General features: G+C 45.6%; 1 long non-coding RNA gene across 3 annotated transcripts; it reads left to right on the forward strand.

Annotated features, from left to right (window-relative positions):
- Positions 1–1,564: 1,564 nt before the first annotated feature.
- LOC105476191 (uncharacterized) lies at positions 1,565–15,598 on the forward strand. Of its 3 annotated transcripts, none has more exons than XR_011611188.1 (4): positions 1,565–2,602; positions 2,690–2,921; positions 3,007–3,089; positions 15,118–15,598. It is a non-coding gene; the product is annotated as an uncharacterized lncRNA (long non-coding RNA). The 3 variants fall into 3 exon arrangements; XR_983944.3 differs by having other exon boundaries at positions 1,585–2,602; positions 2,690–2,831; XR_011611187.1 differs by lacking the exon at positions 2,690–2,921 and having other exon boundaries at positions 1,728–2,602.
- Positions 15,599–17,364: the final 1,766 nt, after the last annotated feature.

A 17,364-nucleotide genomic window follows, 5' to 3' on the forward strand; every position in this document is an offset into this window, starting at 1 on the left:
TAATTCATCCTTAAATAATTAAAATATTTTTATGTTTATGGAGTCTTATACTGTAGGCCTATTGTGATTTTTACGTTTTTAATCAACTTACATTATTAGTGACTGGTTATTTCTTAGTTTATAACTAGAGTTTTATATGGTATATATGATACATTTTTAGTGTATGTAAGTTCCAGTATTCTTTAGAATTCCAGACTGCTTAAAATGGGAAGAAACATTGGTGATCATCTAATCCACTGCCACTCACATTTTGCAGAGAAGAAACAGAAATTCAGAAGTGTCAGTGACTTACCCAAAATAACATAGCAAGTGATGAATTGCTTTTTCCAAATTACTCTCGTATCTCCTACATGAAGGTAAAAAAAAATTGTTTTGCTTTAGAACTTCATTTGCAATTTGTACATTTTCATTAAAGTTTAGTGTTTACTATGGGCCTGGGCATTGTTCTGAGGATTTTTTTTTTTTTTTTTTTTTTGAGACGGAGTCTCCCTCTGTTGCCAGGCTGGAATGCAATGGTGCGATCTTGGTTCACTGCCACCTCTGCCTCCTCCCGGGTTCAAGTGATTCTCCTGCCTCAGCCTCCGGAGTAGCTGGGACTACAGGCATGCATCACCACGGCCAGCTAATTTTTGTATTTTTAGTAAAGACGGGGTTTCACCATATTGGCCAGGATGGTCTCGATCTCTTGACCTTGTGATCTGCCCACCTCGGCCTCCCAAAGTGCTGGGGTTACAGGCGTGAGCCACCGCATCTGGCCGCACTTATTTTAATTTAATTTACTTTTCGTTCAATCCTCAGTAATAATAGCTTCCATCTTTTGAGTGCTTGCCATGCACTAGGCACTGTGCTGAGCAGCTCATTTAATCATCATGCCAATCCTCTGAAAAAGACATCTTACAGACAGGTAAAGAAATAGGTTTGAGAGGTTAGAGAACTTGCTTATGCTAAGAAGCAGCAGAGACAGGATTCTTAACCAACGTGGAATTCATAAACTGGGAATTCAATATAACAGTTTTCTGATGAGATTGCGGTACACTGAATTAGTGTTCCTTTGAGTAGAACCAAGGATTGAATCATTGCATTACAAAGCTGGAAGAGACTCCAGGTGTTCACTGGGCCTGTTGTTGGAGATCTTGGGAGAATGGCACTGCTTTAAAAATCTCAAAGAAGGGAATAAACAGCCTCTCTCAAAAGCCTGTGCTAGCACTTAAATAAAAACAGAGTTCTTTCTTTCTAAATAAAGTAATACCATTTTTGCTACAATTCATGTCAATTTTCTGTAAGTTTGGCTATTGTGCAATGGCTGTGACTCCACATTGCCTGTAATAAAGGATTTTCTTGTCCTCATCTATCATATCACTGAGCACACATCCCAGGCAGGCAATGTCTGATTTTTGGCATCACTTTTGTGCTGACAGTTGCCTTGTATTCCCTTTGGCATTCAGGTTTCTGTGATTGCCACCTGCATGTATGGAAGCATTTCTGTGCGCTTAATTCTTTCTTAGTCTTAGATAGTCTCTCTTTTTGGAAACTTTAAAGTTTTTCAGTATTTATATATATATATATATATATTTTTGAGACAGAGTCTTACTCTGTCACCAAGGCTGGAGTGCAGTGGCATGGTCTTGGCTCACTGCAATCTCCGCCTCCCAGGTTCAAGCAATTCTCCTGCCTCAGCCTCCTGAGTAGCTGGGATTATAGGCGCCCACCACTATGCTTGGCTAATTTTTGTAATTTTGGTTGAGATGGGGTTTCACCATGTTGACCAGGCTGGTCTTGAACTCCTGCCCTCGGCCTCCCAAAGTGCTAGAATTACAGATGTGAGTCAGCCACCATGCCTGGCTGGAAATCATTAAATCATATCCCTGAGGCCACTTTAAGTTCAATCTCCTGTAAAGTGCTAGCTACTCTGATTATTTTTCCTGCCATCATCTGGTGTTCACAGCCTCAATGGACATGCTCCGGATTCTGTGATCTATATCAGGGAAAACCAGATCTAGCAGAAACTCTACTGCAATATCGACATTGTCTTGCTTGCTAATAAGATTTTAATTGATTTTAATACACCGAGAAACAAATTCAGAAACAACCCTTTCTGTTCCTGCCATTTGTATTTTTAGTGACTAACTGCCAAGTACTGGTTTCCCAAAGTTGCAGAAGAGATGGTCCCTGTTCTCCAAGATACAGTCTTGTGGAGGAGTCTAGCAAGACACTTGTAAAAGGTTGCCCAAATTCCATGTGTGATGCGTCCATGATTACAATCTGTGGTTACTATAGTACCCAGCCAGTAAGAGTTACTTGCACATTTTAGTATTATATGCAGTAACAATTGCCACCGTGAGAACCGACACATAGGTCATGCCTGTCTCACCACATCATAATGTGCCACCAGAAGGTGGCACTGTTGGAACTTGCTGTCTCTTGCTCGCTCGCTGGCTCTCTGTCTCGCAACTTTCTAAAAAATTAGGCATCACTACCGTGTCATGCCAGTCTAAAACAACAGTCCTTCAACATTGTTCAAAAAATCTAAGCACACAGCAATTCCTCATAGCCAATCACCGGAGCCAGTTGAAGGAGACGCTGTCCTGTTCCTTTGTTTACCGTGAGTCATGCGTCTTTCCTTCCTATTCTTCTTTCTTCACTTTGATTTCTGCTCTTCATGACACCAGTGTCTCTAATTATTTCACAGGCTGGGAGAGCTGACAAAGCTGAGATGTCTCCAGGTCCGGGGACCACCTTAATTATAAGGACTGCTTGGTTTCTGTACACCCCAGTTAATTAATGCAAACGTACATTTCTCCCAAATCTTCACTATTGATTCTAACCACCAGGTGGGAGTCTTGGCATATTTACCTTTTATAGGTCCTATAAGAAGAGGGTCTGAAAACTCCCTGAACAATGGATCTCACTAGCTACTTAGTGTATGTATGTGTGTATATATATATGTAATATGTGTAAATGTATTATGCAAACTTGCAAAACTACACCCATTTATCTTTGTTTCAGAAGGAAAGAAAAGAGAAATGCAGGAAAGGAGCCAGGATCTTCAGGATCTGGGGTGATTTCTCCGAGCAGATAAGCTGCTTATTGTAAGTCATTGTAACAAGTCCCAATATAAGTCCCATTGTAACAAGTCCCTTTTACGAGGGACTTGTAAAAACTACCCAGTTCTTATAAATGTGCTTACAATGCGTCAGAGCTGAAGTGCTGAGAAGCCTACTTGGCAGGCAGTAGGCATGTTTATTTTTTTTCTGTCATCATCATCCTATCCTTATCATATATATTCCCATCTGGTCTGGTGGAATAGTGGTAAAATATTTAAAATGTATCTTGTCACCTTTCCCCTCATCCTCAGGGTCTCTCCTTTTAAAATCACCTAGGGCCCTCCTCTGACCTTCTGTTCTCATGAACAGGGGGGAAGCCAATAAGTCATGAACACTTTGTTTTGATAGCAAATACTACTAGAAAAGTTTGAATTTTAAGAGACCTGAGGAAAGGGAAGCAAAATAAATAAACGACTAATAGTAGAATTTCAGACACTGTGGCTCTAGCATGAGGGAGCAATCTGGGGGCCAGTGACACATGCCGGGGCCCCTAAGTAACTATGCTACCCGTCCCTGCTCGCATCGCTGCAGAACTTTGCACACAGAGGTAGTTCCCATTCCTGGAAGTGTTTAAGCAACGACACGAGCACCTGCAGGGTGATAAAAGAGAATTCCTGGACTGGGCAGGAGATTAGAGGACCTTGAAGGACCCATCCCTTCTAATTTAAAAATATTCTTTAAAATTTAAAAAAATATTAAAATTTTTTCTTGATTTAAAGAAAAGGTCTTGCTGTGTTGCTCTGGCTGGTCTTGACTTCCTGGGCTCAAGTGATCCTCCTGCCTCGGCCTACAGACACGGGGAGTAGCTGGGACTGCAGGCACATGCCACCTTGCTGGGCCTAATTTTCAAATAGTCTTGAGCAATGGAGGATTATTTGGATTCTGGATAAGAAACACAGAGTTTTGTTTTTGTTTTGACTTTTAGATATCTACTCCCAGTGCAAATTGTGCAGCTGTCTGTTGATCCCGCTTCCTGAGGTTATAGGATTTCTTTCTTTTTGTCAGAACATTCTCTCTGGCAGGCCGCTCTGTCTGGAGTCTCCTCATGCTCATTGGCATTAGAGAACTTTAAAGAGAGACATAGACAGTAGAGGGGAATGGAACCTAGGAGATCCCTGTCTCTAACCTCTTGCTTTTCTGATGGGGAAACTGAGACCTATTTGGTCAAATGTCATTTGACCAAAGTCACACAGCTGGTTGGCAGGAGATTCAGGGCCAGAATGTAGGTTCTCATCCACTGTTCTCTTTATGTCACATCGAATGCCACTGTCTCCTGAAGAGCAGGATCTGGGCATGACATGACCAAGTCCCGGGGTTGTCTGGAGGCAGGGCTGACAGTTCAGTCTGGGTCCATGGAGTGGGGTGGGACGTGCTGATACAGTTCAGCATCCTCCCTAACCCAGTGGACCATGCTATCTTCATTCAGACTGCTTTCTTTTGGGATGTTTGTTTTTTTTCCTCACGAAAACAGCCTTCTATTATGGAGGAATTCAAAATGTCTATAATTTAGCCATATTTAGTGACTTACAAAGGAGTGCTTTACCCTGTGTAAAACTCTTTAAGCATGTGAAGGTGTCCTCTGATTCCCTCAAAAGATGATGCTGAAAGTAAGAAGGCCTGAGGGCTTAGGAAGAGAGTGAGGTTTAGAGCAGCCACGTGGTGGGAGAGAAAGAGGGAGAGGGTGGGGATAGATGTTGCCTTGTGCACTTACATGGAAAGCATTTTAATTAGCATTGAAGCTTCAAATGTTGAAAGCTTTTTTTTCACAGCTTGCCTTGTGTGTATGTATGGACACCAACTCACATCCAAACCTGCCCACCCACCTACACACACGTGCACACACACGTATTTTGGTGGTGCTGGGAGAAGTGGTACACCTTTCTGTTTCTCCTCTTTCTCATTTTTCCTCTTTCTCATTTTTCCTCTTTTGCTCCCATCTCTGGGCTCCCACCCTACTCTTCTCTCTTCTCCTTGAACTTTACCAGATTTTCTTCTTTCCTCCTTTTCTTCCTCAGCTCCCCATTCCCTGTATCTTCACTTTCAGTAAGTAATTCCATTAACCTACTCTATGCCACAAATGGTGCTACACACCAGAGGCAAAGAAATGCAAAAGGTAGTTCCCGTGTTCTGATCACCTCTTTCATCAAGACAGCTCCCTGTCTGGTGAAAGAAAAAGTTAAATAGCCAAATAAATATAATGTAATGCTGCAAGCACAAGAATAAAGCTATAGCCACAAAACGTGGTACACAAGTAGTAGTTCAGTAGACATCTATTGTTGGAAGTAATACATTATGAAAACCCAGAGAAGGCCGGGCACGGTGGCTCAAGCCTGTAATCCCAGCACTTTGGGAGGCCGAGGCGGGCGGATCACAAGGTCAGGAGATCGAGACCACAGTGAAACCCCGTCTCTATTAAAAATACAAAAAATTAGCCGGGCGCGGTGGCGGGCGCCTGTAGTCCCAGCTACTCAGGAGGCTGAGGCAGGAGAATGGCGGGAACCCGGGAGGCGGAGCTTGCAGTGAGCCGAGATCGCGCCACTGCACTCCAGCCTGGGCAACAGCGTGAGACTCCGTCTCAAAAAAAAAAAAAAAAAAAAAAAAAAAAAAAAGAAAACCCAGAGAAAGTAGTGATAGTTGTGTTTTGAGGGGCAGGCAGCAGGTTGGGAAGGATTCCATTTGAGTGACATTTTTGTTGGACTTTAATGAATGAGTAGGAGTTCACCAGGCATTGGAGGGAGAAAATCCACACACACACACACACAGACACACCCACACACAGACACACACACACACACACGAAGACATTAAAGAGTCTGCCATGTTTGAGAAAGTGAGGAGCTCCCTGAGTCTGCGGTGTAAGGGGCCGCTGAGGCATGGCAGGACTTGGAGCTGGAACAGTCAGCAGGGCCGGTGTGTGAAGCGGTGTATTCATCACCTTGGGGACCTTGGGCTTTCTCCCAGAGGGCAATGCAGATTCATTGAAGCCTTGTACTCAGGGGAGTGACATGACCGTATTTGTCTTTGGAAAGACAGCTCTAGCAATTATGTAGAATCAGGATTGCATTAGTGGAGAGATTGGATAATGGAGACCTGTCAGGACATGACTTCAGGAGATGGCGGGAGCCTGAGTTAAGAAGTGGCAGCAGGGAGGATCGCGGGGGCCACGGAGAGAGAGATGAGGCTGCCTAGTGGAGGCCTGAGGTGAAGAGAGATGCCATTGGCCTAGTTGGGAAAACAGCAGGGAAGAGGTGTAGGTGGACATGTGCATTGCTTTGGGTGTGTGCGTGGGGGAGGAAGAAGTCTGGGTACAATTTTGAAAGAGGAAAACAAAGACAACCCCAAATTTCACAAATATTCATACAGCTATGTGCCCGCCTTTCTTTCTTCCTTTCTCTTTCTTTCTTTCTTTCTTTCTTTCTTTCTCTTTCTTTCTTTCTTTCCTTCCTTCTTTCTCTTTCTTTCTTTCTTTCTTTCTTTCTTTCTTTCTTTCTTTCTTTCTTTCTTTCTTTCTTTCTCTTTCTTTCTTTCTTTCTCTTTCCTTCCTTCCTTCCTTCCTTCCTTCCTTCCTTCCTTCCTTCCTTCCTTCCTTCCTCTCTCTCTCTCTTTCTCTCTTTCTTTCTTTCCCTTCTTTTCTTCCTCCCTTCCCTTCCCCTCTTTCTTTCCTCTCTTCCCTTCCCCTTTCTTTCTTTCCTTCCTTCCTTCCTTCCTTCCTTCCTTCCTTCCTTCCTTCCTTCCTTCCTTCCTTCCTTCCTTCCTTCCTTCCTTCCTTCCTTTCCTCCCTCCCTCCCTTCCCTTCCTCCCTCCCTCCCTTCCCTTCCTCCCTCCCTCCCTCCCTTCCTTCCTTTTCTTTCTTTTTTTTTTTTGACAGAGTCTTGCTCTGTCGCCAGGCTGAAGTGCAGTGGCATGATCTTGACTCACCGCAACCTCTGCCTCCCGGGTTCAAGCGATTCTCCTGCCTCAGCTTCCTGAGTAACTGGGACTACAGGCCTGTGCCACCATGCCCGGCAAAATTTTGTATTTTTAGTAGCTACAGGGTTTCAGCATGTTGGCCAGGCTGGTCTTGGACCCCCGACCTCAAGTGATCCACCTGCCTTGGCCTCCCAAAGTGCTGGGATATAGGGGTGAGTCACCACATCTGGCCGAGCAATGTGCTTTCACTTCCACTTCAACTGCACATGTCCACACTTGATTCCCAAATCTGCCTTTCCGGCCCCCATCACTGCCTGAGCTTCATCACACGCATTCATTGCCACCTTGATATCCAGAGGGTCCTTACCTAGCCTGAAACAGAAGTTTTCCCCATTCCTCCATTTCTCTTCTTTTCCGCATTTCCTAGAGCACAGGTGACATCTGCCTGTCAGTTACCCTTCTTGCTGTCTCCTCTCCCTCCACAGCTGGGGCCTTTCCAGAAGCAGGAAGCACTCCTGGTTTTCCTTTGCTGATTGCAGTGACTTTTACCCAGTTGGGTTCTGTGGTCAAGTGTCTTCCAGTTGGCCTGTTGGCTGATTCAAAATGTCAAGGTGGGAGGTACCGATGTGAAGGAGGAGGTTCCTGGCTAGTTCAGGGAGAAAAAGGAGAGGGAGGGTGGAATCTTCACTTGGAGTGACTTGACTTTTGGAGTCTCACCAACCACAGCTTGAAAGCATTGGGCAAGTTGCTGGGCTGCTCTTGCCAGCTTGGCTAAGAAGTGACATTACTGGATCCTATCACCTCTTGGCTCTCAACGATGACAAGAGAGGCTGCACGGAGGTGCAGAGAGGAGAGAGTGAGGGGAAGCATGACGTGGAAGGCCTTTATGGAGGAGACGACTTCTGTTTCCTCGGTAGAGCATTGGGGAACCCATGGTGGGAGAACAGTAGGGTCTGCTGGGCGCCTCAGGCTCTGCTCTGGGAACTGTGTGCAGGTGGGAGGTGGGCCTGAGCCAGGGCAGCCGGAAGCAGCTTTTCTTCTATGACTGGCCAGGCTCAAACACTAGTTTTATGTTCTTCTTTAGTTAAATACCAGAGTTGTCTGCCCTTTAATTTCCAATGTCCTTGAGGATCAGAGAAAACTCACATCTATAAGCCTCGTGCATATCAGGTTCCTGGAGGCTCAGCTGTAAATCGTACCTGCCTCTTGGGCCCATGCTGTCTCATTGACTGTCCACGATGCTCATTCCCATTGCCTGCTCACCTCCCACTTCTAGAGTGAAACACATTCCATCTGAAGTGAGATGATGTGCATTGACCATTAGCAAAAGAGAGGGCCGGATGAGCTAAGCATTCCACACGACGTTTTGTTTTTTTTTTTTTTTTTTGAGACGGAGTCTCCCTCTGTCGCCCAGGCTGGAATGCAGTGGCCGGATCTCAGCTCACTGCAAGCTCCGCCTCCCGGGTTCACGCCATTTTCCTGCCTCAGCCTCCTGAGTAGCTGGGACTACAGGTGCCCGCCACCTCGCCCGGCTAGTTTTTTGTATTTTTAGTAGACATGGGGTTTCACCGTGTTAGCCAGGGTGGTCTCGATCTCCTGACCTTGTGATCCGCCTGCCTCAGCCTCCCAAAGTGTTGGGATTACAGGCGTGAGCCACCGCGCCCGGCCCCACACAACATTTCTAAATGAGATGCCAGATGAAAAATTTGAGGTTGAGAACTTGCTAAATGGAAGTCCTCCCATGCTGGCTCTGTTGGTCTCAGAAAGAAGACTGGTGGATGAGAGCAGGGTGAGTGCACGAAATCCGTTGCTGGGCATGCACTTTTTATCAGCTTTTTTCACCTTAGGATAAATGAAGACACTGGTAGCAAATTTTGAGAGACGGGAGTGAGGATGCGTGAGAAGAATTAGAGAGAGCATCAGAAAGCATGGCATCAGGGAGGCCAGACAGGGACTGGAGAGGGTACAGGGGAGAGGGGCGTGCTGGGGGAGAGAATTGACAGTAGGGTGTAAACCACAAGGGGCTGCTACCTCTGGGTTTCCATGGGCTACTTGCCTACCCCCTAAATCACCTAGATGAAGAAAGTAAGAGCCTGCAGCTCCCCTCAGTTTTTCTTGGCAGAACAAATCAAATAAATTGCAGGCTCCTGCAATGGGAACTGTATCATACTTTCTGATTACAAGAGTCCTAAATAATGTTATTCACTCTGTGGGCTCGATGTGTCATTACTAATGATAATGAGACTATTCTTTCTCTTCTGTAAGTAGGGGATTCAAAACTCCAGGAAGCATTTAACTAGCACCCCAAAATAAAGCAACCTCAAATAGGGCTGGGACTGGGCCCTGGCTTGCTGACCTGCAATTCTGGCAGTGAGTTAGACTGATCCTTGCTCTTGACCTCTCTGTCATATAAGGGCTGGTGTGTTACGCTCAGGTCCTGGCATGGTCTTTTTGATTTTCAGGTATTTTCACAACTTACTTCTAGTGGGAGAAGAAACTTTTCTTCCTCTTTGGGCATGGGCATGTCTTTCTTTTTTTTTTTTTTATATCATACTTTAAGTTCTAGGGTACATGTGCACAACGTGCAGATTTGTTACATATGTATACTTGTGCCATGTTGGTGTGCTGCACCCATCAACTCGTCAGCACCCATCGACTTGTCATTTACATCAGGTATAACTCCCAATGCCATCCCTCCCCCCCCCCCCCATAATAGGACCCGGTGTGTGATGTTCCCCTTCCAGAGTCCACGTGATCTCATTGTTCAATTCCCACCTATAAGTGAGAACATATGGTGTTTGGTTTTCTGTTCTTGCGATAGTTTGCTGAGAATGATGGTTTCCAGCTTCATCCATGTCCCTACAAAGGACATGAACTCATCCTTTTTTATGGCTGCATAGTATTCCATGGTGTATATGTGCCACATTTTCTTAATCCAGCCTGTCACTGATGGACATTTGGGTTGATTCCAAGTCTTTGCTATTGTGAATAGTGCTGCAATAAACATACGTGTGCATGTGTCTTTATAGCAGCATGATTTATAATTCTTTGGGTATATACCCAGTAATGGGATGGCTGGGTCATATGGTATTTCTAGTTCTAGATCCTTGAGGAATTGCCATACTGTTTTCCACAACGGTTGAACCAGTTTACAATCCCACCAACAGTGTAAAAGTGTTCCTGTTTCTCCACATCCTCTCCAGCACCTGTTGTTTCCTGACTTTTTAATGATTGCCATTCTAACTGGTGTGAGATGGTATCTCATTGTGATTTTGATTTGCATTTCTCTGATGGCCAGTGATGATGAGCATTTTTTCATGTGTCTGTTTTTCATGTATGCATGTCTTCTTTTGAGAAATGTCTGTTCATATCCTTTGCCCACTTTTTGATGGGGTTGTTTGTTTTTTTCTCGTAAATTTGTTTGAGTTCTTTGTAGGTTCTGGATATTAGCCCTTTGTCATATGAGTAGATTGCAAAAATTTTCTCCCATTCTGTAGGTTGCCTGTTCACTCTGATGGTAGTTTCTTTTGCTGTGCAGAAGCTCTTTAGTTTAATTAGATCCCATTTGTCAACTTTGGCTTTTGTTGATGGGCAGGTCTTTCTAAGCCTCTAGGAGTTAAAGAACAAAATTCTGAGAGGCTGCAAATCTCCCAAAATTGTGGGCAGAATTTCATATGTACATGTGCCTAGGTGTTTTTCAGGGATGAGGTTTCACAATGTTTATGGCATTCTCCAAGGACCCAGATGGTTAAGGATTGCTGCATTAGAGCCCATGTGATCTATGTTGATATCCAGTGAGTTGAGTTCCTTTAGTGTCTGTATTAGTCTGTTCTCTCATTGCTATAAAGAAATACCTGAGACTGGGTAATTTATAAAGAAAAAGAAGTTTAATTGGCTCATGGCTCCACAGAACATACAGGAAGTATGATGCTGGCATCTGCTTCACTTCTGGGGAGGCCTCAGAAAACTTACACTCATGGTGGAATGTGAAAGGGAAGCACATACATCATGTGGCCAGAGCAGGAGCAAGAGAGAGAGAAGAGGGAGGTGCCAGGCACTTTTAAACAACCAGATCTCACAGGAACTCACTCACTATCACAAGATCAGCATCACGTGGGAAATCCGCCCGCATGGTTCAATCACCTCCTGCTAGGCCCCACCTGTAACATTGGGAATTACAATTTGACGTGAGATTTGGGTGGGGACACAGATCCAAACCATATCCATGCCGTGGTGCACAGGCAGCAAAGCAAAAATGAATGCAGTGGGAAAAATGCTCCATTGGTGTTTTCTGTGGCTCCTTGTTGATGCGCCAAAGACAGTGGGCCAAGCCACTTTAGGGTCATTAAGCTAATTGTTGACCCAGAGTAGGCTCAGCTTAAAGGCAACTCATTGGATTCTCATGAATTCTATTTCAACTAGCTTGTGAGCATGTGTTCGAGGAGTGTGAGGAGTATGTGTATGGGAGGAAAATGGGGAAGAGCTGAGTGTGGCTGGAAGTGTATGATACTGGGGTGCACCCATGGTATGAGTCAGAATGGGAAAATGAAAATGGAAAAAGGATGGTCTTACCAGAAGAAAGGCGGCTGAGGTCAGAGGAGTCACCAGGGCTGGAATTGAACAGGGGAGGAGTGTCTCAGTCACACATCTGCTGCCCAGTGATGAGGCGATCTTTGTCGAGTCACTCAAACTCTGAGTCTTAGTTCTTCTTACTCAAAAAGGAGATGTTAAGAACTCCTGTCCCATCGCTCCCCTCCCCAAGTATTTTTGTAAGGATGGAATAATATATATCAACTTATTTACCAATCATATGGTATTTTGTATATGTCAAGTATTTTTATTAGGAGCGAGGATGAGCTAATGGAAGAAACCATGCTACCTGGGAGAGCAATGAATTTCGTATTGGGACCTCATCTGGCATGCAGGAGCCTGGAGTGGTCCTTTGCTAGAGATGGGGCGGGGGCCTGAGGCTCAAGGTCAGGCTCAATCTTGAAGCTACTCTTTGTTGATGGTGGTGGGAAAAGGGGCACACTAGGAAGAGTAGAGGAGATAGAAGTTTTTTGGCAGGAAAAACGAATTGCTTTCTAAATCCCTAGACAGGAGTTGAGGATTTAGCATCCATCTCATCTCCATTTTAGGCATTCTCCTTCAACCAGCCTAAAGGCTAAAGGTACAGCTATGCACAGAATAGCCAAGAGTTCCCGAGTAATTTGCACTGGGGCGTGTGTGTAAATCGATACAATAAATGATTGAATCAGGGAGCCTGAGATTTGAGGGGGGGGGCGCTGGCTGTTACTTAAGACTGCCTAAGGGGGATTCAGGGTGAAAGGAGGCAGCCTGGAACTATTGTTTGTTGAGTTTGTCCAAGCCAAATCAAGACCCTTTGCTCTAATTTCCTGGCATCCAAGAGAACAAATACAGGAGTTAGCACCGGAGAGACTTCTACTTAAACGCTTAGCCCCAGAGTCAAAAACAGAGTGGGTGGCTGAGAGGGAAAGAACAGAGTTAAATATTTCCTCTGAGTAATGAAGAATGAACCCAGGCCAGGGCTATAATTCATGGGGCCTTAGATGAATCTCCAGCTGCTTCAGCTGTCTCTGCATCTGGGATAAGACCAGCCAAGAGCTCCAGCAGTTGTGGAAGCCAGTGGATGATGGCAACTCAGTCATTTAACACTCACTGGGCCTTCCAGGGGGCTTCTTGAAGCCTGTGCCTTTCTATACTTTGCTGCTTTGCCCACCTCTGTGGCACAGATTCCAAGAGGAGCAGATTAAACACATCTGGGATTTTTAGGGATCTTTAGTAAAGAATGATTAAGTCCTAAAGCTCAAAACATGATAAATTTGTACATCTGTTTTCATGCTGCTGTGTAAAACCCGATTTAGGTCCTAACATGGCAGGCCAATGATTTAGCATAGCTAATCTGGGGAATTGGGAGACTCTGCTAAGTCATTTCCCTGCCCAGTAAAATCTTGCCCAGATCATAGTGCTTGTCCCTCCACCCCGTTTTTCTCCTTAATTATTTTCACCTGTTTTGAAGAGATCCTCCAGGATGCCCAATTTCACAGGTAGGCAGAAGTGATCCTTGGTCCAGATGATGGTGGATAATCAGGATCTGGAAGAAGTGAAATCCGCTGGGCGTGATGGCTCACGCCTGTAATCCCAGCACTTTGGGAGGCCAAGGTGGGTGGATCACAAGGTTAGGAGTTCGAGACCTGCCTGGCCAAGATGGTAAAACCCCGTCTCTACTAAAAATACAAAAATTAGCTGGGCGTGGTGATGGGCACCTGTAATCCCAGCTACGTGAGAGGCTGAGGCAGAAGAATCGCTTGAACCTGGGAGGCGGAGGTTGCAGTGAGCCGAGATCATGCCACTGCACTCTAGCCTGGGTGACAGAGCAAGACTCCATCTCAAAAAAAAAAAAAAAAAAAAAAAAAAAAAAAAAAAAAGAAGTGAAATCCAAACCTAATCCTTGTAGCTGCCTCCTTCTGGCCTCAGTGAGTTACCTTTTTGGGCTGATCTTCTGCCTGGAACCTGCTGCATCCAGCTGGCTCGACCAGGAAGTTAACACCTCCTCTGGGGACTGTCGTGGAGACTGGTATAATAGGAAAGGAAGCCCTGCTTTTGATGAGTTTCCAGGCAAGTGTGGCTGCAGCCCAGTCTCGGGAAAAGGGATGAACACACGATTAGCAAAGGGCAAGCAAGTTCAAATGGACTCTGCCTGTGCTGGAAATGGAATGCATATATGCCAGAGGAACTAACAACAAAAGAGCAACCAGAGCTGTGTGAGTTAAATCAAGGGGCTTCCTATTGGAGGTGAGGGTTATATAGACAGGCATGGATGAGGCTGAGAGGGCATTCTGTAGGGAGGAAAGGCTCACATAAATATGCATGCTGGAAGAACAGCTTCTGATCAGGAGCACTCAAGCTAATGAATTTAGCTAGGGCCAGGCTTTCAGATGAAGGCTTTCAGATGAAGAAGGGGGCTGTACTTGGGCTGAGATCTGGAGGCTGTGAAGAGGCCAGCCTAGTTGGTGACGGACAGAAAGGCCAAGTTGGGGGTCTTAGATCTGACAGACGGGCCAGGCCCCCAGTCGTTCTCTGGGGGAAGAGCTGCTTTTTTTTTTTTTTCTTTTCATTTTCATACCTTGACAGGCAGTTGCTTTTTTATTTCCCGAGGATCTTAAGATCACGGAGGGCAGGAGAAGTGAGAACTCCATGGCAGTTGTGGAGTCCTACTATGGAAGTGGGACTTGGAGCCAATGTGGAAATTCCCGAGCAGAACCGGGAGAGGACATGCCCCAGAAAACTTCAGAAGATGATGACAGCAATCAGCTTGGAGGGCCTAGTAGAGACTGGTAGCGCTAGGAGTAGTAATAATAATAGCACATAAGAATATTAGCAGTACTAGGCCGGGCGCGGTGGCTCAAGCCTGTAATCCCAGCACTTTGGGAGGCCGAGACGGGCGGATCACGAGGTCAGGAGATCGAGACCATCCTGGCTAACACGGTGAAACCCCGTCTCTACTAAAAATACAAAAAATTAGCCGGGCGAGGTGGCGGGCGCCTGTAGTCCCAACTACTCGGGAGGCTGAGGCAGGAGAATGGCGTGAACCCGGGAGGCGGAGCTTGCAGTGAGCTGAGATCCGGCCATTGCACTCCAGCCTGGGCGGCAGAGCGAGACTCCGTCTCAAAAAAAAAAAAAAAAAAAAAAAAAAGAATATTAGCAGTACTATTAGATAATATTTAAGGCACTTTTAAAATATACCAAGCATTGCCAAACACTTTGGAAGTACAATATTAACTCATTTGGTCCAGGAGGTGGGTAGAATTCATATCCCCATTTTAATAATGAGAAAAGTGAGGCTTAGGGAGGTACAGCAATTTACCCAAGATTGCACAGCTAAGATCTGGTGGAGGCATGCACACAAGGCCCTCTGACCATGGGCTCTTAATCACTGTGCTATGTTCCCTTCCACAGGCCTCAATCAGTCATGTAATATTTGACTGGGTTGTTATCTTAGGTATTATCTAGACCACAGATTTCAGATGCAGTCCTCTGGCTGAAGACCTCTGAGCTAGGATAACCCCTTCTCTTTTGACAGACGAGTCAGAGAATCAGATCAGTGGTAGAAGTGGAGTGCCAATCCTGAGTCTCACCTCTACTCAAGTGCTCAACATATCCCTAGATCCTCAATTCCCTGGCAAAAGTGACTGGATGGAACCACAGACTTCCAAGAGGGGACAGTCAAGCATTAAATACGAGAATGCACATATAACTCTTGATGCAATGTTTAGCACATACTAAGCCTGCAATACATGTTCATCCCTTTGAACAAATCCACATGGCCAGTTTCTGTGCTCAGGGGTGAAAACAGCCGGGCTATGATTGGGACAGGGGGAGCAATAGGTGGGGAGGGGCTTCCTCTCTCCAGGCCTGCCATCTTGACTGACATGCTGCAGCCCTTGCCAAAATCCATGGGTCAGAATGAAAGTAAAATGTCGTTGGAAACCTTGCAATCCACCATTAAAACTGCTGGGTGTAGTAAAACAATTGCTTGCCCCAAATAAATGACTTATCCTTGCTGTTGGTTGTCTGCGTTTCTCTTTAATTATAGGCCCTCTTTGAACGCTCAAACACACAGGGCCTTTGTAAACTTGAACTCCCTCTCTCACACACATTCCTCCCATACACATACACTCCCTTTCATTTACAGAGTATAAACACCCATCTCTCACTCATTCACATAATGAATTTCAGCTCCTTGCATCCCAATCAAGGAGAGGCCTCACTAGAATTATGGGCATCTGAGCCATCTTCATGTTCCAAGGCCCCAGGGGGCGCTTCCAAGAGTGGATCCTTTATGGGCAGAAGATAATGGGCAAAAAGTGCTCTTCACTCATGGACTAGTCCCGGCCTTTTCTCTCCTTGGACAATAGAGTTGTTTACTTGAACAGCCACTTCCCTAAAAAAATTCCAAAATTCTCCCACATCATCCCCTTTATGCTTGAAATCATCACACACTCCCTTCTTTGTCCTCCCCTCTTGCAAACTCAACTCAGAGCCCTTTGGTTCCAGAAAGATTTTCTAGGTATCAGGAGAGACTAGCAAAGCCTCCCTCCTTGCCCCTTGCCTTTCTTCCTTGTCAGAGAAAGAAGTCGATTCTGCGGAGAGGTAAGAAGGATCTTGAGGTCTAGAGCCTGAAAGGCTCCTGGGGCTGTTCTCCAAACTAGATGGTAACATAAGGTGTGATTGTATCTTCTCCACCTGATACTTACTCGGCCTCCTATGCCTGTCCCCGGTCCAGGGTTTGGTCAAGGGTCAAATGAGATAATTTCATGGAGGAAGCCTGGCCCAAGTTTTCTACTGTCTGCTGGAAGTACAGCCTCTTCCTCTTGTACCTGCAGCCCCAGCACCTGATCTCCACATCCGCGCCAGGCAGGTAGCTGTGTAACAAGGGCTCATCTCCCTGCCCCCAACCCCAGCTCTGATTTGCTTATTCAGGTGATGTAAATACTTCTACCAGGACCCAGGACCTATTTCGAGCCATTGTGATTTCCCTTGACTGGGGAGACGCAGGGCAGCATGCCATTTAATATTTCCCTCACATTTCCACCCCACTCTGCTCTCTTTTCTGGGAATTGCTGGCTGTCTCAGAGGGTTGGTGGTTCTGGTGGCTCAAGACCATAGGTAATTATCAAATACTTAGGAAGCGATGGGTTTTGAGTATTTATTACCTTTTAAAAATGTACTTTGTGGCTAGGCATGGTGGCTCACGCCTGTAGTCCCAGCACAGGGAGGGTGAGGTGGGTAGATTGCTTGAGCTCAGGAGTTCAAGACCAGCCTGGGCAACATGGCGCAAGCCAGTCTCTACCAAAAATACACACACACACACACACACACACACACACACACACACACAAAATTGTCCTGGCGTGGTGTCGTGTGTCTGTGGTCGCAGTTTCTCAGGGGACTAAGGTTGGAGGTAGGAGACCCAGGTAGGAGGATCACCTGAGGTCGGCAGTTCGAGACCAGCCTGACCAACATGGAGAAACCCTGTCTTTACTAAAAATACAAAATTAGCCAGGCGTGGTGGTGCATGCCTGTAATTCCAGCACTTGGGAGGCTGAGGCAGGAGAATGGCTTGAACCTGGAAGGCAGAGGTTGCAGTGAGCCGAGATTGCGCCATTGCACTCCAGCCTGGACAACAAGAGCAAAACTCCGTTTCAAAAAAAAAGGAAAAAAATATATATATATACACACAATTTGTTTAATTGCAAGTGTGTTTAGTTTAATTTTTAATAATGTCTGTGATTAACAGCTGGCTGGCAAGATTCCTGAGTACTGAAGA

This window comes from Macaca nemestrina, chromosome 12 (genome assembly GCF_043159975.1).
Source record: "Macaca nemestrina isolate mMacNem1 chromosome 12, mMacNem.hap1, whole genome shotgun sequence".
In the NCBI taxonomy this organism is placed as follows: Eukaryota; Metazoa; Chordata; class Mammalia; order Primates; family Cercopithecidae; genus Macaca; species Macaca nemestrina.